Genomic DNA, 23,592 nt, shown 5'->3' with positions numbered 1-23,592 from the left:
TGTCTTTGATATCTGTTTTAAAATACATTTTGAATAAAAGCCTTTATCACTTACATACATTGAGAAGAGCCCCTCTATGAATTGTCATTTCACTTACCTTACAATATCTAATAAACATTAATGACAATTTTAATGTAGTTTAATTCAATGGTTCTTAAATGGGTTTTGTTTTGTCACCTAGGGAATATTTCTCAATGACTCGTGACAGTTTTGGTTGTTTTAACTGGTGAGATGCTAGTGGCATCATGTGGGTAGAGGCCATGGGTGCTGCTAAACATGCTGCAATACTTGGGCTGCCCAACTATGACAAAGAATTATCCTGCCCCAAATGTAACAATGCAATATGTGTATATTTCTTGAAGATATTCTACAATGTAAATTTCTAGAATATTTATTGAATAATTATATTCATCTATACAACCCACTAGCACTGATTTTATACGTGAAACATATGGAGAGTAGAGAATTATTTTTTTTCACTATGTGGACCTGAAACATGTAGAGAACAAGGAATTATTTTTCACTATGTGGCTACCAAAATGGGACACATAGTTTATTGGAAATGACGCCATTTCAGCTGTGCTGTGCAATATTTGTTATATATCAAATATCCTTATATGCATGAGTCTGTTCCTGGGTTTTCAATCTGAATACTCTCTTCTTTTCCGATACTACATTCTCCATCTTTATGAGTAGGATTAATATTAAAAAATGCAAATCAACTCATGTTTTTCTTTTTCAATATTGCCCTATTTGCAGTTTTGCCTTTCCATATAAATTGTGGAATCATGTTGTCATTTCCAAAAAACAAAGCAAACAAGCAAACACCCTGCTTGTTTTATGATCAGTATTTAATTGAATTCATAAAAAATGTTTACAATATTCAATGTTTCAGTTCATGAATACTCCAAACTCCTTCATTTTTAAACTCATTTTAAATTTCTCTCAATTACACTGTCTCTATGTTAAAGTTCTCTTTGTAAAATTCTGCATAACTTTTGCTAGAATTATTACTTGGGATTTTATATTTTTCGGTTCCATTTAAATGGTATATATGAATAATATTGTATATATTTATTTTCTGAGTATTACTTCTAATATACAGAAATGCTATAATTTTCTGAATATGGGTCATATATTTCATACCATTGTTAATTCACCATTAGTTATAATAATTCTAATGATAACCTAATTAGAAGAATAAGTGATAAATTATTTTAGATTTCCATATACTGTGAAAATTATTTCATTTCTCTCTTTCCAATCTTTATATCTCTTATTTTTATATTTTGCTTTATTGCACTGGCAAGGACATCCAGTACAATGTTTAATTAATTCTTTGTAAATAGACTTTCTTGTCTTTTGCCAGATTACAAAATAAAAGGACTTCAACATTTTACCATTATCATATCTGCTGTATTTTTTAGACATCATTATCATATTCAATTTGTTTCTGAATTTTTGTTTTCATCATAATGATTTTGAATTTCATAAGCAAACTCAGTATTCTGCAGTAATAGTTGCTCATCCAATGCCTTCTTTCTTTCATCCTTATTATCTAAACTCCTGTTTTTTCTCTGCTAAATACATTATTTTCAGCATCACGTACATTTCAGGCTGATCATGTGTCATTTTAATGCTGAAAAGGGCTTTGAGTCAAGACTCCAGTCTTCTAAAATCATGAGCACTCTTACCAGGGCTTTATCCAATATACGCTTTTGTAAAGAGTCAAACTTTTCAAATGTACAGGTTTTTTATTTTGTAAATCTCTACCCTGTGACCATTATTTCTGCCTTTATGCTGTCTTTGGATTTATTTATTTATTTATTTTTCTCATCTCTTTGGCATGTATACTTTGATCATTGCTTTTTCAGGCTTTGGTATTTTTGTTGTTGTTGTGGTTGTTGAAATGGAGTCTTGGTCTTTCACTAGTCTGGAGTGCAGTGGTGCGATCTTGTCTCACTGCAAACTCGCCTCCCAGGTTCCAGAGATTATTCTGCCTCAGCCTCCTGAGTAGCTGGGATTACGGGTGCCTGCCACCACGCCCGACTAATTTTTGTATTTTTAGTAGAGACGGGGTTTCACCAAGTTGGGCAGGATGGTCTCAATCTCTTGACCTCCTGATCCTCCCGCCTCGGCCTCCTAAAGTGCTGGGATTACAGGCGTGAGCCACCGCACACGGCCTGGTATTTTCCAACAAATAAAATTACAGTACAAATTTTCCCTTAACATGACATTACCTAGATATCACACATATGATATCTGGAAATAAATGAGCGCCTGGAAATAAATGTGCCATTATTTGGGTATTGTATTTTAATGCCGATATGTGCCTCTCAGAACAATTTTACGGTTCAAGTGTTTTAGATAATTTCTGATTTGTTGTCTGCATATTCTATCATATGCTATGAAAATTTTATTGGGATCTTTTACTTTCATTATCAACTGATTATTTATCCTTATTAGGTAAATGTTTATTTATTTCAAACCTATATTGCATGTGCATTTAAATTTGGCATTGATCCCCTGAATAAGCTCTATGTGTAGTATTCTCTTTTTTTTTCATTTAAAGTCTTCTTTTTCTAAAACTATTTGGTTTAAGGAAAGCTTTAGCTGTTTAATATTTGCATAGGATATCATTTATTATTATATTTTTAACTTTCCTATATTGTTATGTTTTAGATATATTTTCTGTAAATATAACACAGTTATGTTTGTTACTCTTATCCATTCCACAACCTCTGTATCTTAATTTTATTATTTTTTTCTTTTTCCATTCAGACTTCTACTAATATATTGGGTTTTAAATTATCCATCTTATTTATATGTCTAATTTTGCATCACATATTCTATAATATGCTTTCTTTTATTAAAAACTTTAGATTGATAAAGCATGTAATTATTGTTATCCTTAAGTAATTATTTCATTATTTTATTTTTAATTCATTAGTTATTTAGCTAACCTAGAGATTGCAGAATGTACCAAATTTATTTGAAATCTACTATTTCTTGATGTATTAACTTTTTCTCAGAGAACATATATTTAAGCTGTAATTAGCTTCTGCCTTATTTACATGCTTTTGCTCTTAAATCTTATAATCTCAACATTAAATGCACTATTGATTTGTCACACTTACTCTTTCCTGCATCTCTAACTTTATCATGAGAACCTTTTCATGATGGGCAGCTCTGCTGGTGATGAAACCAATATGTATATGCCTGAAAATGTCTGTATTTAATTTTCAAAAGTGAAATAAATTATTGCTCGTTATAAAAGTCTAAGTTGTCCATTAGTCTTCTTCAACTCTTTAAATATATCATTCTAATTTCTTCATATTTACTGATGCTAATATGAAAACATGTATTATCTTGATGTTAATATGAAAACGTGTTTCCGCTTTTAAGGCTTTGTTTTTGCTCTGGTTGCTGTACCTTATGTTCTTGGCAGTTTTATTGTGATAGCTTTGAAGAAATTTTCTTTTTATCTTTCTTTATGGTGATAGTACCTTTTGTTTTTTGGTTTTTTTTTTTTGAGACGGAGTCTTGCTCTGTCCCCCAGGCTGAAGTGCAGTGGCTCTTCACTGCAACCTCTGCCTCCCGGGTTCAAGCCATTCTCCTGACTCAGCCTCTCGAGTAGCTGGGATTACAGGGCCACCCCCAGCTAATTTTTTTTTGTACTTTTAGTAGAGACGGGGTTTCACCGTGTTAGCCAGGATGGTCTGTATGTCCTGACCTGGTGATCCGCCCGCCTTGGCCTCCCAAAGTGCTGGGATTACAGGCGGAAGCTGCCGCGCCTGGCCAGGACCTTTTAGATCTATGAATTGATATGTTGTCTCATCATCCTTTAGACAGTTCTTGGGTTTCAACTCTTCAATAGTCAGCCTTTTAAGCCCCATCATCACTCTTCATCTTCTTCTTCTTCTTCTTTTTTTTTTTTAACTTCTGAGACGGCGTCTTGCTTTGTCTCCTAGGCTGGAATGCAGTGGTGCTGTCTGGGCTTACTGCAACCTTTGCTTCTCGGGTTCAAGTGATCCTCCCACCTCAGCCTCCCAGACTACAGGCATGCACTACCTACCAGGCCCCGCTAATTTTTTGTAGAGACAGGGTCTCACTATGTTGCCCAGGCTGGTCTTGAACTCTTGGATGCAAGCGATCTTCCAACCTTGGCCTCCCTAAGTGCTAGGATTACAGGCCCGAGCCAGCCATGCACCTTGCAATCTTCATTGATTTAAAAAATTCATTGATAATTGCATTAAGCTTTTACAGTGTATTCTTAGTGTCCCTAACTCATTTCTCCATTTTCCTTTACCGTGTCTCTTGTTCTTTTCTTAACATTTTTGTCTCATCTATTTTGTAGTTTACTTTTTTCTTAATAATTTATATTGCTCTTAAATTTATCCATGGAGTTGTTACTGTATTTTTTAATTAACGATTTAAAATTTGGCTTTCCAAGTTTTCTTGAGTTCTCTGCTAAAATTGTGAGTCATGTTTTCTATCTCCTTGTAAATACTAAATAAAATCATTGTTATAATTTGTTCAATAACTTCAATACGTGGAACTATACATTTCTGTTTATATTATCTGTTGCTTTTCTATGATTTCACTTATGCATTATTGTCTTGTTGTCTTCTTGGTTCTTTTATTTGTTCCAAACATTGTCTTTGCAATTCAAAATAATTTAATTAGTAGACCCAGCAGGGTTGTACCAGCGACCAGCGCCTGCAGTGTCTGGGATGGGAAAAAATAAATAAATGATTTAAGTTGCAAAGTATAGAGCTTACCTTGTTACTAATTAAAATGTTTGAAAAGCTCTATTACAAATGTATGAGATTTATAAGTGAATTGGACTTTTAAAACTCATCAGATATTTTATTATACTAAGGAAATATTGCTTATTTATATGTGAGATTATAGATATATGGTTTTCTAAAAATTATCGTTCATATCTTATAGAAATACACAGTGAAATATGTATGGATGAATTTATATTATGTCTAGGATTTACTGAGTAATATTACTGATTATACAGTGTGTGGGATTAGAATGAGGGTATAGAGCAAATAAGATTAGCAATTAATTGATATTTAAATAAACACAAAATGTGAACATAGAGATTTATCACATATTTAATATTCTATATAATTAAATGTTAAAAAAATAATTCAAAGATGCTGTATGTGCCCTCACAGGATTTGCCTTTTTAATGTCATTTGCATAACTCTACAGGCAATTCAGGATCATCTCCATCCAATTTCTGGAACTGAAACAATTCAAATCTGTGCTTCAACTTCCGCAAATGTCTTCTCTTTCTGAAAAGCTTTTTAGCTAGGATTCTCCTTTTGGTACTGTGACTTAAAGCAAGAAGTTATTCCTCACTTTTTTCAGTAATCAAGACTTTAATCTATCCTACCAGTACCCTCAGGAGTACTAGGTTATTTCATCTACTCTTTGTCTCCATGACATTCATGACATTGATACAAAGATTGAACAAAAATTACAGCCTAGACATTTGGTCAAATGATTTTACATTTAGTTACATAGGCTGAGTATTCCTGATTAAATTGAGGTTCTCCTTTTTGGCAAAAATGTTACTTAAATGAAGCTTAAATGTTACAAAATTGGTGATCTATAAGGAGTTACTTTAATATTGTTTAAATATTTTTGCCTTTCAAAGTTTCACACAATAACTTCTCTCTCATTGCTCCCTGAAAATATAAATGATATGGGTGTTACAGATGGTGACTCTCTAGCTTTCAATACTTCAACCTTTTTTTTTTTTTTTTTTCCTTTTTCTGAGACAAGGTCTCACTCTCTCACCCGGGCTGGAGTGCTGCAGCCTCCAACTATTGGGGTCAAGGGATCCTCCCACCTCAGCCTCCCAAGATGCTGGAAATACAGGCATATGCCACCATGCCCAGCTAAGTTTTTTTGTTTGTTTGTTTGTTTGTTTGTTTAGAAGGAGACTTGCTCTTACTGCGCAGACTGGAGTGCAGTGGCGTGATCTCGGCTCACTGCAATTTCCGCCTCCCAGGTTCAAGCGGTTCTCCTGCCTCAGCCTCCTGAGTAGCTGGTACAACAGGAGCCCTCCACCATGCCCGGCTAATTTTTTGGTATTTTTAGTTGAGATATGGTTTCACCGTATTGGCCAGGCTGGTCTCAACCTCCTGACCTCAGGTGATCTGCCCACCTCGGCTTCCTAAAGTGCTGGAATTATAGGCGTGAGCCACCGCTAATTTTTTAAATATTGTTTTTTTAGTGATGAGATCTCACTGTGGTGCCCAGGCTGGCTTTGAACTACTGGCTTCAAATGATTCTCCCATCTTGGCTACCCCAAGTCCTGGGAATACAGGCCACCATGCGTGCTTGACATATTATTCTTTTTTACAATTTGTAATTTGGTATATTTTGTTAAACAGATGTTTTACACTTTAATGTCATCATTTATACTTGTTAGTATTTTTTGTTACTAAAAAATATTTTGCTACCCAAAGATCATGAGTTAGATATTTTCCTATATTAACATCCAATCTTTTATTGGTTTTTCTTTATAACATATACAAACAAACACACTATATATTCATTGTTTTCTATATATATGTCTACTTATCTGAGCACCAGTTTTTGGAAACAAAGTTTTTCTACAGCTGGTCTGCAGTACACTCTTTAGTGTAAATCACACTTTCATAAATATGTGAGTCTGCTTTAGTGACATCCATTTTATTTGACTGGCCTCTTTGTCTATTTTTAATTTACTGTCACACATTATAGTGTTTGGTAGGTTTATAAATCTTTTTATTTGAAATACTGTCTGTTGCTGAGTTTTTTATAAAATATTAACTATTTTCATATTTTTGAATATATATTTTTAAATTTTCTCATCAAATTATGAAAAAAATATAAGATTTCTAATGGCCCTATGGTATTGATTGACACCTGTAGAATATTGAGTTTTCCAAGGAGTGAGCATGGCATATAATTCCATTTTATGATGATTCATTTAACATGTCAATAACAGTTTATAGTTTACTGTGCAGAAATCATATACACATTTTTGGTTATGTTTATTTGTAGGTGCTTGGTATTTCCAGATGTTATGGTAAATGGTAACTTAAAAGTATATTTTATAAGTGGTTATTTTTGCTATATAGAAAAGTGATTTTAGTCAGATTTACTTGAACACAATTTATATATAGTAAATTTCACCTTAAAGGTGTGCAGTTCTATAATTTTTGAAAAATATACATTCATCAAGCCAGCATCAAAATAAAGATGCAGAATATTTCCATTATCTCTAAAAATATTCCTTCATGCCAGTTATAGTCAATTTCCTTATTCTGTTTCCATTCCGTGGCAACCTCTCCTCTTATTTCTGTTTCCTTAATTTTCTTTTTCTGAATGTCATATAAATGGAATCACAGAGTATATAGTTTTTTGAGTCCAATTTATTTTACTTATTAAGTTATTTAGAGACTCATCCTTGTCATATGTATCAGTAGATGATGCTTTTTAAAATTGTGGAGTCATATTCCACTGTGTGAGTGTATCAGAGTTTTTATCTATTTACTAGTGATGACCATTTTTTTCTCAATTTTGTGTCATCGAAAGTTTTTAAAACTAAAATTAAAACATTAGAGTTTGAGTTCTTTGAATTGAGTTAGAGAGAGTCAAGGAAGTAAAAGAATATTAAACTAAGACTATGGCTATTGATGTAAAGAAATGTACATGATTTTAGGAAATAGAAACCAAACTGCAATTACCCAAATGTCCATAACTAGGTGAACAGATAAACACACTGTAGTATATACATACATTGGAATTTATTAAGGAATGATAATGTTCAAATAATATAATGAATATTTTTATTCATTATATTATTACATACAATTACATGTATAAATATTTTATTCACATATTCTAATTATATTAATACATACAATAACATGTATAAATGTTAATTATGCTTACTGAAAAACAGTAGACAAAAAGTACACACTTTATTATTCCATTTATATAAAAATCTAGAAAAAGAAAGAACTCTAAATAATAAAGAGTGAATCTGTGATGGTTTGAGGCTGGTGCAGGAGGGAGTTTGAGGAAGGAATAGAATGGTAGGATTATAGAGATACACAGAAAATGTTTGGTTCTATGCTGGATACGTTTGGCTTCTCGATTATGGTGACAGTTTATCAGGTGTGTGCATATGTCCAATGTATGAGACTGAACATTGAAACTGCAATAATCATATAATGAAATATTGAGCAATAAAATGAATGAAATACTGATGCATACCACAACATGTATGAGCCTTGAAAACATGATGCTAAATGAAAGAAACAAGATGCAATAGACCACATATTGTATTATTCAGTTTATGTAAAAGATCCAGAATAAGCAAATCCATAGAGACAAAAAGTATATTAGCGGTTCCCACAAACTAGGGGCCGGGGGAATGAAGAAGGAGTGTTGGTTACTTTTTGTGTTGATGAAAATTTTCTAAAATTAGATACTTTTAATGTTTGTACAATTCTGTGCATATACTCAAAACCGCAGAGTTATACACTTTAAAATGTTTTATCTTGTGATGTATGAATTGTATCTTTATGAGTCTAATATTTAAAAAATATTGGAATAGACTGTTGGATTAATTTTGAAGTGTGAATATTCACTAATCAGCAGTGGATCCTCATGTCTGTGAGTTTGTGTATTAAAATCCATGGGCCAGGTGGAGTGGCTCATGCCTGTAGTCCCTGCACTTGTGGAGGTCGAGGCAGGTGGATCACTTGAGGTCAGAAGTTTGAGACCAGCCTGACCAACATGGTGAAACCCCATCTCTACTAAAAATACAAAAAATTAACCGGGCTTGGTGGTGGGCACCTGTAATCTCAGCTACTTGGGAGTCTGAGGCAAGAGAATCACTTGAACCCTGGAGGCAGAGGTTGCAGCAAGCCAAGATCATGCAACAGAACTGCAGCCTGGGCCACAAAGTGAGACTCCTTCTCAATAAAATGAACTACAATAATAAAATAAAATAAAATAAAATCCATGAATAATTGAATCTATGGGGCATTCACTTATTTTTTTTCCAGAATTAATTGTATGCATTTTAATATTTTATGGAAAAAATCAGGCTCACAGATTTCATCATAATGTGCTTTATGAGCCTTTTTAATAAAATATGAGAATTCCCCATCTTTCAAAAGTCCACACAAAAGCTGCATGCAGATGTGTGTAGAAACTTTATTAATAATTTCTTATAAGTTATAATAACTTATAAATAAAAGTTAAAGGTAAACCATTATGTCTTTCAATAAGTAACTGGCTAAATAAACTGCGATTCAGCCATTTATACAATATTATTCAGCAACTTAAAAAAAAAAAGATTCTCAAGCCATGAAAAGACATGGAGAACTCTTAAATGCATATTACTAAGTGAAAGAAGCCAGTCTGAAAAGGCCACATGCTATAGAATTCCTACTATATGACATTCCAAAAAAGGAAAAATTCCGAAGACAGTAAAAAAATCAGGAGTTGCCAGAGACTAGAGCATGGGAGGGATGAACAGGTGGAATACAGGGAATCTTTAGGATAGTAAAACTACCCTGTATGATGTTATAATGCTGGATACATGTAATCTGACAGTTGTCCAAGCCCCATACGATGTGCAATAGCAAGAGTGAACTGTAATATAAACAATTGACTTCAGATCATTATTAAGTGTCAATGTGCAGAATATGTTGACAATGGAAGAAGCTGTCGGTGGGAATAGATGGTACGTGAGAAATCTGCACTTTCCACTCAATTTTTCTGTGAACATAAAACTTCTTCAAAAATAAAGTCTATTACAAAAAAAAGTCTATACCCAAGCTTTATTTAACTAAAAAGAGATTTCTCTGTTTGCAAGGAAACTATTATTCAGCAATAAAAATATGCCATCATCAGAAGGATAAAATGATTTGGGAGAGATGCTACACGGAAAAGCATTCACAGATTTTGAAGTTGAGGAATTCATAAAGATAGAGAGTAGATGGGTGGTTACCAGAGGTCAGGCAAGATGAGGAGATGAAAGGATTAAAAAAAAAGTTGATTAATGGGTACAAATATACAGTTTGATGTAAGAAATAAGACTCAGTGTTTCATAAATTAGTAGGGTGACTATAGTTTACACTAATCTGTTGTATGTTTCAAAATAGCTAGAAGATATAGCTATAGTTTGTGTCTACCATAAGGCAAAGAAATTTATTTGAGATGATTGACTACCCCAATTATACTGATTTCATCTTTACAAATTATATCATTGTATTAAATTATCACGTATACTCTCAAAATATGTACATCTATTACTATATATTAATGAAATAAATTAAAAAGTTGAGAAATAATAGAAAACAAATCTTATGCTGCAAACATCTTTATTAAAAGATATAGTTGTTAATATTTTAAAAATTTTAGTTTATACAAATCTAAAATTTTATGCATTAGACATAGAACAGAAAATCAGTCAGGTTAATAAAATTTAATATAGAAATTTTTGCGTATATATTGCTGCTTTAGCTTATGTAAACTTTATGATGGCCAACAAAAGAGCAAGATGGATCAGACACATCAGATTTAATTGTTTTAACTGAAAGTGACAAATATTACTTTCACTCATGGTCCATTAGCCAAACCTAGTCACATGGCCAACATCACTGCAAGGAAAACTACAGGGTCAAAATCCCTTGGTCCACCAATGAGAGTAGAAGAGCTGAGTCTTTCTGAGAGACAAATGAGATGACATATTGAAACACTTAGTAATATCTGTTTTTATCTCATTATTACTGTTAATTGCACTTGTTTTAGGTGTGTCTCTCTCGGTTCTTTTTACTGTTAGTATATCTGGAGTTAGAACGTGTTGCTTCTACAATAGCCTAGTCATTTAAATAAAAATGGTTGGGAAGAAAAACTATGGCATTATTTCAATTTTGTTCTTCTTTAGTAAGAAAGATCCCTTCTAACTCTACTCCCACATCTACAATATCTGAAATACAGACTTTCTGTGGACTACCTGCCATGATATGTGTACTATCAATATGTTCACTTTCAGATGCAGCAAAAATAAAGTTAGGTAAGTTCCAAAAGCTGAGAGCTCCCTTCATTGGTAACAAATTAGCACCTATGGACATTTTGCATACATATATACTACTACATTCTGCACAAGAAATTGTGCTTGTTATAAAGGCAGGACTATCCTCAAGGAAACCTTGAGTTATCCACAGTTAATTCAGAATAAATATCAATGGATTGCAAAGTCCTTTGCTAAGGCTCTGAATTTGCACCTTTAAAGAAATCAGCCTGTCACATTTATTAGAGGTACGAACTGTTAATATACTTAATTTTTGCCTTTTATTAAATCAAGATGGTGGCAATACTAAAATGAATTCTAATAGACAATAAGTTATAAAATGCTGCATTCTGATGAAAAAAATTCAAGGCAAAAACAACTAGCAAATTCTGCTAATAAACATTTTAGATAAAATATAGTTACATTTTTGTTTTAAGCTCATCTGAATCAATTGTGTTAGAGTTCTGATTACTAGTTTTTCTCATTGCTATTTCATAATAAAAAGGCTATGCAAATGAGTTTCATTAATTATTAACTACAGTTTTAAATCATTTACTTATTTACATCTGCAACATTCTTCTACAGATTTCAATAAATTTTTGAGTGTTTTTATAACCAGAATGGTCTTGAGGAGTTTCCCATAGAATTATAGATAATTTGATAAAGCAATATAAACATCATAAAATTATTCCTATTGTCATCTAATTTTGAAATAACATAATACAAATTGAGCAACACATCTAGTTAATGTCAAAATCATATGTCTCAAAAGCACACTATACTTTAAATTACTATGTAATTATATATGAAATTACTCATTAAAAATAGTATTACCTACCTTCCAAAATGAATTCTTTTAAATTATTTTTAATTCAACAGCAAAAATTTAAATGGAAGTAAGAGCTTGATTGCATATTATATTTTTGGATTACATCACAAATAAAAATATACTTTATGAAAATTTCTTCATTATTTAATTGCAATATATCTTAGCTGACTTACATTTATTAAATGCAGACAGTTAACTATTAAACATTAAAACAATTTAGAACAATATTAAAGCAATAAGGCTAATTTTTCTCTCTTTCCTGTCGGGTGAAGACAATATTCCAGCACTAGAAATAATAAGGGTGTATACTATATATACACACACACACACATATATATATATATATATAAAAAACATATGGCAATTACTCTTAAATTCATACTTCAAGTTATTTATTAGTAATGATTACACATAATTATTTTTGAAATGTGTTGGTTCCATGTGTTTCCTCTGTGTTCTATAAATGCAATGTAAAACTCTCACTGAGATAAAAATCCCATAATCTTCTCTTTTCAAAAATTATTATAAACTATTAGTATAATATGTGCATATACTAACATATGCATACTTCCTCAGCTGTAAACATACTTCAATTATTTATGACTTTGGACTGCAAAAGGGACAATCATAAATATAACATATATATTACATTATTTTTTTCTAATATTAGTTACCCTTTTATTATTTAGACAGTATCAATGATGAGACTTTACTAAAACACCTAAGGAATAATTTCTATAATTATATATTTGTATAAATATCAATAAATACCTCAACTTCTTTGGATGTGTTTCTTGATTTTTTTCTATCAAATAAATATAAAATGTCACCATGAAATAAGTGCTCCCAAATGGTAATAATCATGTATTGCTGAACTAAATTGTTGAATGCCACACAATTAGTGTAACTATATAAAGCAATTAGAAAATATCTAACACTTTCTATGTAAACTATTAGATATTTTAAATTTAAGTACCTTATTATGTTAGCATATGCCCTTCCCATGTGGGGGATAATGAATAAATAGGAAGATTACACTTTTCCAATATCAATATTGCTCACAGCAAATCACTTTTTCATTCAATCAGAGTCACTGCTGTCAATGAACTGCATTTAATTCACAAGGGTAACTATTGCATTTGGCTTGCATTAAATTATTTTATATTGCTGATTTTAGCTCACCATTTTTCTTAGATGATAAACTCCCTGATGACAATTACTGTGTGCTCACTATATTACCTCAAATGGAAGAAGTATATGAGACATTAGTCTTCGTTGAATGGAGCTCATAAATCTAAACCCTGACTCAAGGGGTGGAGAATTAATACTTTGACATAGTTAATTGGGTAATTGCCTTAATTACTGAGGCCCATGAACAAAAGGAATAATGTGAGTTTATTCACATTTTATATTTAGTAAGAAAAACTTCTTAACTATCAACTGAAATTACCTTAAGTGTCTTTTTCTGGTGATAAGAAACATAGTGAACTTAATCTAATTTTCTCAAGTCATTATTTACAGAGAGGAAAAAATTCTAACCAAAGAGTGTATTAAAAGTGGACCAGAATCCTCCTGAGCCTAATAGATATGAATGCCTATAGTTACCTTGTTAAAATGAAGGAATTTTAAAGAAAATAGTCCATTTGCTTGAGAAACAGTAATATTTTATTTTTATTATTTATTGCTTGACTATTCATTGAACATTCAAATCCCTAGAAAGAAAAATATATTTAGGCATCAACAATAAAAGTATCATTGCCAAATTAAATTTTCAAATACAAGGCAAGCAACTCTGTATCTCATCCATTGATTTCCATCTGTCTCTTGTTTCATTTATTTCCTCGGGGTTAATTATTCTTTATAGACTTACAATCATTAATACATATCCATACTTGTTATATGTTAGTTGAAAAATAAGGTAAGTGGTTATTATTGTTAATAATAAATGACAATGTAGACTAAGGTGCTATATCTATTTATATGTAAGGTAGTTCAAAACCATAAATCTATCAGATAGTTCCTTTATCAATGAATAAACAAGTTTATTTTCTCAATATTTCCCATTTGGTAAAGTTACCTTATAAATGTGATAAGTGAGCTTTATTTTTTATAAAGATATTCTTTTATATTCATAGAAAATATATTAGGTAATGTCTGAAGACCTTATCCCAAAGTCTAAAAATTTTCTTAAATTACCAAAATTAACTAAAATAAGCCATAAAGTGTTACCATCTATTGCCAGTTTTTCAAGTCAACTTTAAATAAACATATTTAGAGTAACTTTTAAATGTTTATTACTCAAAACATAGTCTAGATAGAACGTTAAATCTCCACATTTTAGAGTATTGTAAACATATCAGAAAGTACAGTAAATATTTTATCAATAACCTACACCAAATTTGACACCAAATAATTGACATCAATGTCTTCTTTAGTATTGCTATTTTTTTCTATGCTGAAGTCTTTCATATCTGGGGTACATTTCTTTAAGGCCAAATTTATTTGTTTAGTTTTGTTTTTTGGTAGATTAGCAAGGTTGTTTAATATATTGTTATTATTACCAACATTTTCTTATATTTATCCTAGTCATATAAAACAATTTCAGATAACACTTTATTGAAAAATATTTTACTATGTAAATAAGAAATGTTTGCACAACTGTAAACAAAAAAATAGTCCTTAACAGCATATATTCACTCCATCAGTGACGCTAAAATAATCTTTGGTCTTTTCCCATCATTTCATATACAGTAAGAGCACACCTTGTGTTACGTGTTGACTTAAACTGTGATTACTGGGTGTGATGATTAGTATTATATGTCAGGTTGACTTGGCTAAGGGATGCCAAGATAGCTGAAAAAACATTATTTTTGTGTGTGTCTATGACGGTTTCAAATGTTAGACTGAATAAAGATATGTGAGTGGGCATCACTCAACCTGTTGAGAGCCTGAATAGAACAAAATAGTAGAAAAAGGGTGAATTCACTCTCTCCGATAAAATTTCCTCAGATGTCAGAGCTTCTGGTTCTTGCGGCTTTGAACTTGGACTGTATCATACCATCAGTTTTCTGTTTCTTTAGCCTGCAGTTGGCAGACTGTTGAACTTCTCGGCCTTAACTATGAGCCAAGGGCTATAATCTCTGTTTCTGTTTCAATATCAATATCCCATTGGTTCTGTTTCCATAGGGAACTCTGACTAATACACTGGGTTTATTTTTTCATGGAAATGTTAATAACATACTTGTACAGACTGGGCAGAAGATGTAGCATGCTGGAGTCTGGTTTACTCGAAGCAGATACTAAGAAGAAAATTCCGAAAATTCCAACAGAAATATAAGAAAACGGCCGGGCGCGGTGGCTCACGCCTGTAATCCCAGCTCTTTGGGAGGCTGAGGCGGGTGGATCACGAGGTCAGCAGATCAAGACCATCCTGGCTAACACAGTGAAACCCAGTCTCTACTAAAAATACAAAAAAATTAGCCGGGCGCGGTGGCGGGTGCCTGTAGTCCCAGCTACTCGGGAGGCTGAGGCAGGAGAATGGCGTGAACCCGGGAGAAGGAGCTTGCCGTGAGCCGAGATCGTGCCACTGCACTCCAGCCTGGGCGACAGAGTGAGACTCTGTCCCAAAATAAATAAATAAATAAATAAATAAATAAATAAATAAATAAATAAAATAAATAAAAAAGAATATAAGAAAATATTTTTGGACATTGATTAGAAGCATAATAGAAAAATAGAGACAGGAGATATGAAAAGTTAACATTGCTTTAAAAATTATTTAAAAATTGAATATTTTAGGAACTAGTATTAAAATTATACTTTATACTTCATTTTGTTATTAAAATACTGTATGTGGTTAAATGTATAAACACATTTAAATATAACAAAGTTCCTAAATTCTATGTGTAATTCCATACCATTATGAGTGGACTAGAAGTAGTGTTTATTTTGTCTTCCTTCTTATTTCTGTAAATCACAGTGTCTGTGTGAAAAGATCAGCTACTTACTCATTGTTCTTGAAGAAATTGTAAGAATTACCATAAATCTATGTGTTGATATTAGATTACAAGTTAAATGTTCTGGTCATGTAATTTGGCATGTTTATTCATAGAGCTCTTAGGGGATGGAGCTTCCTAATGGTTTCATGCCCCATTATCTTTTCTGGTGGCTGTTTGGGGAAAAGAGACTTAAAATTCATGAATTAGCACCCTCTTCTCTTTTGAAATCTGTTAGCTGCTAAGAGAATATGTTCTAGTTTACTCTTGGCCGTGCACTCTCTTAGTGGCATTGGCTCTATCTACACTTTGAGTAATATTGATTTGGCCTTTAATTTGCAAAAACTAAGCCATATTCTCCAATATTAATTTTATCGGTGAAATTACCTTTTTTGTCTATTAGTGTGACTCTTAATCTGTGACTCAGGCATACGGTGTTATTATTGGGCCCTTAAAAAAGGACCCAAAAGCTTATAGCCTTGGCTTCTTTTGTCTTTAAGTTGAGCAGTTTGCCTTAGATATCTCTTGCCTTAGCTCTCATCTTCTTGGGTCTTTCCTTAAACGTCATTTTTTTTTTCAGTGTAGTCTTAGCCACTCTACTTAAACTCTGGAGTCTCCAACCTCATACCAGACATTTCTATTTCCTTCCTCTGACTTTTTTAGTGCAGTTATTGTCATCAAGTGTATTCTATTTTTTATTGTTTGAACCATTTATTCTCTGTTTACTTCACTGGAATTCAAGTTCCATGGAGGCAAACACGTTTGTTGACATGACTGATTGCATGTAGAACAGCAGTCCCTGGCACAGAGTAGATATTCAGTGAACATGTGAACTTTGTTATTAAGAAAATCACTCAAACCGAAGCGTACAAAGTGGACGCAATGTAGAGAATAAGTGTGTTTTTGCAAACGAAAAAGATTTTGAAAAAGTCAATATTTTGAGAAATAGCCTCTCAGAGTTTCTATTCCTACATTGACCATGAACGAAATTGAAGCAAAATAGTAATAAAATTAGTAACGTATTATTAAAATAATTTAAAATACAACATTCATAAACCTGTATGTGCATCTAACAGTATCAAAATAAATCAGAACTTTTTAGAACTGTTAGAAAGCATCCATACTCACAGTAAAAAATTATGATCTGATAGGCCAAGAATACATTGGTAATGAATAAGGAATATCTAAAAAAAATGCATTAATAAGCTTAATTAAATGGGTATATAAACAAACTGTCACACAACAAAGATAAAAAATATATACTATTTAATAACGTAATTCTTTTACATTTTTAAAAATACAAACATTCTCATTTAATTCTGAAAGTAAATATCATGTAAATCATTCTGTAAGAAATTAATTAGTAAATCTATAAATTAACTTTTTTCAGATAGTGATAGAATCATTTTTATATCCCTTCAATCATCAGTATAGTGGACTAAATACACAGACATTAAAAATAATAGGCAAACAGATTATTATTATTATTATTATTTTGAGATGGAGTCTCACTCTGTCACCCAGGCTTGAGTGCCGTGGCACAATCTTGGCTCTCTGCAACCTCTGCCTCCTGGGTTCAAGCTATTCTCTTGCCTCAGCCTCCTGAGTAGCTGGGACTACAGGCACAAGCCACCACGTCTGGCTAATTTTTGTATTCTTACTAACAAGGAGGTTTTACCAGGTTGGCCAGGCTGGTCTCGAACTCCTGACCTCAAGTGATCCACCTGCCTCGGCCTCCCAACGTGCTGGGATTACAGGGGTGAGCCACCGCGCCCGGCCCACATTATTTTTATACAATATAAAGACAAACTAGAGCACATTATTGAATATATTTCATGTATCATTGCTTTATTTCAGGAATTAAGTCTGAACAATAATACTGTGAGGTGTAGTGCCAATTTTATTGCCTCATTTAGAACACCTGCTGTATTTCAGTGACTTAAGAACTGAAAAATAAAGCATATTTAGTTTCATCTTTAGTAATAATATTCTACTAGTATATTTTATTAATAAAATAAATTTTACTTCACTTAAATGAAAAGATAATATGTACCTCGTCAGAATTTATCTTCAAAAAATACACTAAATCTCAGATTTATTTCAAACATTTGTAGAGAACTAAAGATCACAATTACTTGATATTTCGTAGACTCACATAATAGTTAAGTGAAAGGATAGATTTTTAGCACAATCCCTTTTGAATATGTGAAGAAATGAAGATTGAATTTTTGCCCCTGGCTTTATTCCTGATCATCAGGTCAATCCCCTTTTCTTCCAAAATAAATAGTTTCTTTCACTCTGGAGCTTGTGAAAACATGTGAATTCTTAATTTCTCCTAAATATATGTTAAACATAGTGTTGTTTATTTTGAAGTGATTTTAGTGTTTCTAAATATAGATGCCCTTCAGTTCTTTAAATATTATAAAAAATAATAAATTTTCAACACAAAGACTATCAAATAATTTAGCCAAGTTATTTTTATAAGTCAAGTAGAAGTCACTAATAGGTTACCAAAAGTAATCTCAGGAGTACAGACCAGTTACCATCAGTAAGGGAAACAGTGTGTGTAAGCTAGACTCCAATAAATCACCATGTAATGTCTTTACTTTTGAAACTTTTTTTTTTCGTTTCTAACAGGTTCTACCACATCATAGATGCAAGGTCTGGGAGTCTTTAGATAGGAAACTAGAGTCAATAAAATTGATCATTTTCACCCATGCAATCTTTCAATCCACAAAGGGGGGAAAATATTTTGTTTTATTTTTAGTTCTATTTGTATGAACACCCAATTGCTCTTCTCTGCTTTTCCCAATGAAGATATCTTATAGTAACAGCAAACTCCACAAGATTTGAACTTCAATAGTCTTACAAAAATGAGAAAATACGTACCATCCAGTTAGCAACAAACTTCGTTATTTATTACTATTTATTTCAAACTCTACAACTCAACAACAGATTCCTGTTGTTGACTCATGAGGATTTTTCTGGACTGCTAAGGTGAACCTTAGAAACAGAAGGCCTGCATGACTTCAAGGAACATTTTATACATAAAATAATATTAAACTACAGAATTTATTTTGTCAACATACATTTAGTTACATACACAATGTGTGTTTATTAATAAATTTATTGAATGAATCAATAATTTAAAAACATTGACATGTTAACAAATGAAGTAAAGTATTTTTTATCAATTTATTTCAATAATCTTTTATATATATTTAAAGGTTTTACAGAATTTGGTTGTTTTCAAGGTTAATAGTTCTGAAGATATGTTTCTAGGTTTTAAATGTGCCCCCACCGTGAAAATCACGTGTTGGAAACTTAATCCCCAATGCAAATCCCAAGTGTTGGGAGATGGGGCCTAATAAAAGGTTATTGGGTCATGAGGGCTCTGTCCTCATGAATGGATTAATGAATAATGGTTCATTAGATTAATGAATAATGAATAATAGTTACTGCAGGAATAGGTCAGTTATCACAAAAGCACATTGTTATAAGAGAGAGCCTGGGCCAGGTGCGATGGCTCAAGCCTGTAATCCCAGCACTTTGGGAGGCCAAGGCAGGCAGATCACCTGAGGTCAGGAATTCGAGACCAGCCTGACCAACATGGTGAAACCCCGTCTCTACTAAAAAAAAAAAAAAAAAAATACAAAATTTGCCGGGCATGGTGGCGCATGACTGTAATCCCAGCTCCTCAGGAGGTTGACACAAGAGAATCATTTAAACTCGGGAGGTGGACATGGCAGTGAGCCGTAATCACGCCATTGCACTCCAGCCTGGGCAACAAGAGCGAATCTCCTTCTCAACAACAACAAAAAAAAAAAAAAAAAGAGAGAGAGAGGGTGCCTGTCCTCTCTTGCTTTCTCTGTCAATTGAGCTTATTTCTGCCTTCTCTTTCACCTTTCACCATGGCAGGAAGTTCACACCAGATGCCAGCACCATGCTCTTAAAATTGACAGCCTCCAGAACTGTGAGCCAAATAACCTTCTATTGTTTACAGTGCTACACAGTTTGTGGTATTCTGTTATAACAGCAGAAAATAAACTAAGATATGTGTCTTCAGAGGCATAAGGGAGAAATAACCTTTTTTTTTTTTTTTTTTTTTTTTTTTTTTGTATTCTGTCTTCTCTGACCAGGTTTGAGGTGAACTAATTGAAACTGATAGGCTTCAAACTACAGTTCCATTGGTAGTAATGAAAGTTGGGTCGTGCAAAAGCAAGAAAAACAAACAAACATATGTTTTCCTCTTTTAGAGGAACCAATTGTGTGCCTGCAACAGAAACCTTTCCAACTGATTTTCCCTCACTCTACTTCTTCTAAAATTTGTAATACTTAATATATAGTGATACATGATACATCTACACATAATCTTACTGGTCAAAAGTTGTTTCTTACTTTAGATATTATAACATAATAATATTGAATGTTAATAGCTAATAGCAAATTTGACCCTTCCGTATTGAACCATAAAGAAGAAAATCAATATATATATTGATATATAAATACACATATGTACATGTATATATACACATATACACACAACATATTTATACATATATATTTATAAGCACAGAAATGATCACTAAGGAGATTGTCATACCTGAGGTATATGGAGATCCCTGGGAACAAAGAAGTGTGTAAGCTGACAGCCTCAGTCACACAGTGGTTGCCACCACAGTCCCTAGAACTCACCTCTGCAGAAGACACTGCCTGCTTTCATCACTGAGACAACCATCTCCATCATAAAGTCCCCTGAGAAGGAAACAGTGCTGTGTTCTCTCCACTGAAAAAAGAACTGCTGTTGTGGCAACTCAGGGCAGAAACTAGTACCCCTCTCAACCCTGCATGCACCCCAGTCCCAGGGCTATATTCACCCAGTGGGAGCCCACACCCCAGACACTTGTCTGTAGATGTTCTGTGCTTGCCTACATTCAAAACCACAGGTCTGTGGCCACATTGCATGAACTCATACTTCAAACAAAGAAGCCACCACTGATAGGGCTAACACTTTCCCAGGCCTTGGGACCCCAGTTGCTCTGTGCACCCACACTATGGAGAGCAGTTTTACAACCTTTCTGTGAGTGTCTGCGCTGCTAACAATTGAGCTATCATCACAAGAAGCTAGTCCCTGGAGCCACCGTAGCTCCTCATGTGCCTGCACTGCATATACTGGCTCAAGAGATGGACTGTGAGCACCATACCTCAGATGCCAGAGTCATTGCTGCTATGGGCTAGTTCACCTCCCTGGCTTCAAGTCACTGTAACTCAGCGCATGTTCACACTTTCGATTCTGGCTTCCCAGATGCTCCACAAGCACTTGTGCTTCACACATTGTTACCAGTGTCGCAGCACGTGTGTCTGTGTCACTAACATTGGTGTCACCACCACCCTGGACCTAGAAACTTGGTCTCTTCAGGCCTTTTAGGTCCCTTCAGACCTGTGCTTCAGGCCTCAGGTCTGTGGCCACTCCAAGGACGTTGTGCATTAGACACTATTGCCAGTGTTCCTGGGAACACCACCAGAAGCTAGACCCAACGCGAAGAGAGACTCCTTTAGCCATGACTTCCCAGTGGAAGAAAAAAAGACTATAAAAGCCTTTGTTATTGGTGCAGATAGCCACAGCCTTGGCTGTTAAAGATCCCTGGGGTTTTTGCTGACACCAACATCAGCTGATAAGCTTCACAGAGACTATGACCACTGCATTCTCATCAGAGCCAGAACATCTGCACCCATCGTAGACAGTGCCATCACTTACACCTGTAGGGAAGGACTTTGCAGTGTAAAATCAATCCATAAAGTTGGCAAGGGGTGAAATGTACATACATTAATGAAAGGTAACAAGAACTATAGAAGACCAAGGAATCAACACCACAAAAAGAACACAATAATTTTCCTGTGATTTACACCAAAGAAATTAAGATATGTGAATTGTCAGACAAATAATTCAAAATAATTGTTTTAAGGAGTTCAGCACACTACAAGTCAACACAAACTGACAATTAAACAACATCCAGAAAATGTTTAACAGAGAGATTGGCATTATACAGAAAGAACCAAACAGTAATTATGAAGCTGAAGAATACAATGAATAAAATGAAAAAGAGTCAGTCAGCAGCAGAATTGATCAAGTGGGCGAAAGAACCAGTTAACTTAAAGACAATTACTTAAAAGTACACAGTCAGAGGGAAAAAAAGAATGGAAAGAAGTGAAGAAAGCCTATGAGATTTATGGGACAGCAAGAGAGCTACCATTTACATTATAGAATTTTAAAAAGAAGGAGAGAATAGATGGAATGGACGGAATGCATATTTAAGGAGATATTAACTTAAGCATTTCATGTCTGCAAAAAGATATAAATACCTAGCCAGAGGAGGTTTAAATGTCTCAGTCATGTACAATCCAAAGAATGCTATACCAAGACATATTACAGTCAAACTATCAAAAATCAAAGACAAAGCAATAATATTGAAAGCAGCAAGAGAAAAACAGTTATTCACATATAAGAGATCCTCTATAAGGCAACCAGTGGATTTATCAGCAGAAACTTTGCAGGCCAGAAAACAGTGGGATTATCTAATCGAAGTGATGAAAGGGAACAAGAATGTGGTTATTTTGCCAAGAAAGAATACTTTAACTCACAAAGATGTCCTTCTGAAATGAAGGAGAAAAAAAGTCTTTCCCAGACAAATAAAGCTGAGGAAGGTCATCATCACTGGATATGCCTTTCAAGAAATGCTAATGGGACTTTTTCAAGGTGAAAAAAAATGGATGATAATTAGTAACATGAAAGTACAATACTCACTAGTAAGTACAACAAAAGACATACAGTGACTGAATGGATGTATAAAAATAAAAAAAAATACCCAAATATATGCTGCTTACAAAAGTCTCACTTTACCCATAAGGAACACATAGACTGGAAATGAAGGGATGGAAAAAGATATTTCATGCAAATGGAAGCCAAAATATTGTAGGGGAAGTTATTTATATCTGACAATGTAGACTTTAGATCAAAAACTGTAAAGAAACAAGGAAAATAATTATGTAAAAATAAAGGGGTTAATTCATGAACAGGATATAACAAATGTAAATATATATGCACCCAATATTGGAGCAGCTAAATATATAAAACAAATATTAACAGATACAATGGGAGAGAGAAGTGAAATACAATTGTAGTAGGAATTTTCATACCGCATTTTAAAGAGCGATAGATCATCCAGACAGAAAATCAATAAGAAAATAGTGGACTCAAATTACACTTTAGAACAAATAGACCTAACAGACATATACACAACATTCTATCCGACAGCAGTAGAATACACATTCTTCTCAAGTGTAATGGAATATTCTCCAGGATAGATTGAATATTAGACTACAAAATCAGACAACAAATTTAAGAAGATTGAAATCATATCAAGTATTTTTTCTGACACAGAGGTATGAAAGTAGAAATAAACAAAAGGAGATAATTTTAGAAAGTTTACAAATATGTGGAAATTAAACTATAAACTCCTGAACAACCAGCAGGTCAAAGAAGAAAGTAAAAGAAAAATTTTAAAGTATCTTGAGGTCAACAAAAAAGGAAACGAACATACTGAAACATAGGATGCAGCAAAAGCCATTCTAAAGGGGAGGTTTATAACAATAAGCCAGGTGCAGTG

The 23,592-nt window shown here is 33.2% G+C and overlaps 1 pseudogene; it reads left to right on the top strand.

The window, feature by feature from the left end:
• LOC735678 (beta-glucuronidase-like) overlaps positions 1-23,592 on the top strand; it is a 469,528-nt pseudogene that overhangs the window by 436,100 nt on the left and 9,836 nt on the right.

Source organism: Pan troglodytes, chromosome 5 (genome assembly GCF_028858775.2).
Source record: "Pan troglodytes isolate AG18354 chromosome 5, NHGRI_mPanTro3-v2.0_pri, whole genome shotgun sequence".
NCBI lineage: Eukaryota > Metazoa > Chordata > Mammalia > Primates > Hominidae > Pan > Pan troglodytes.
This window is presented reverse-complemented; position numbering and strand designations above follow the sequence as displayed.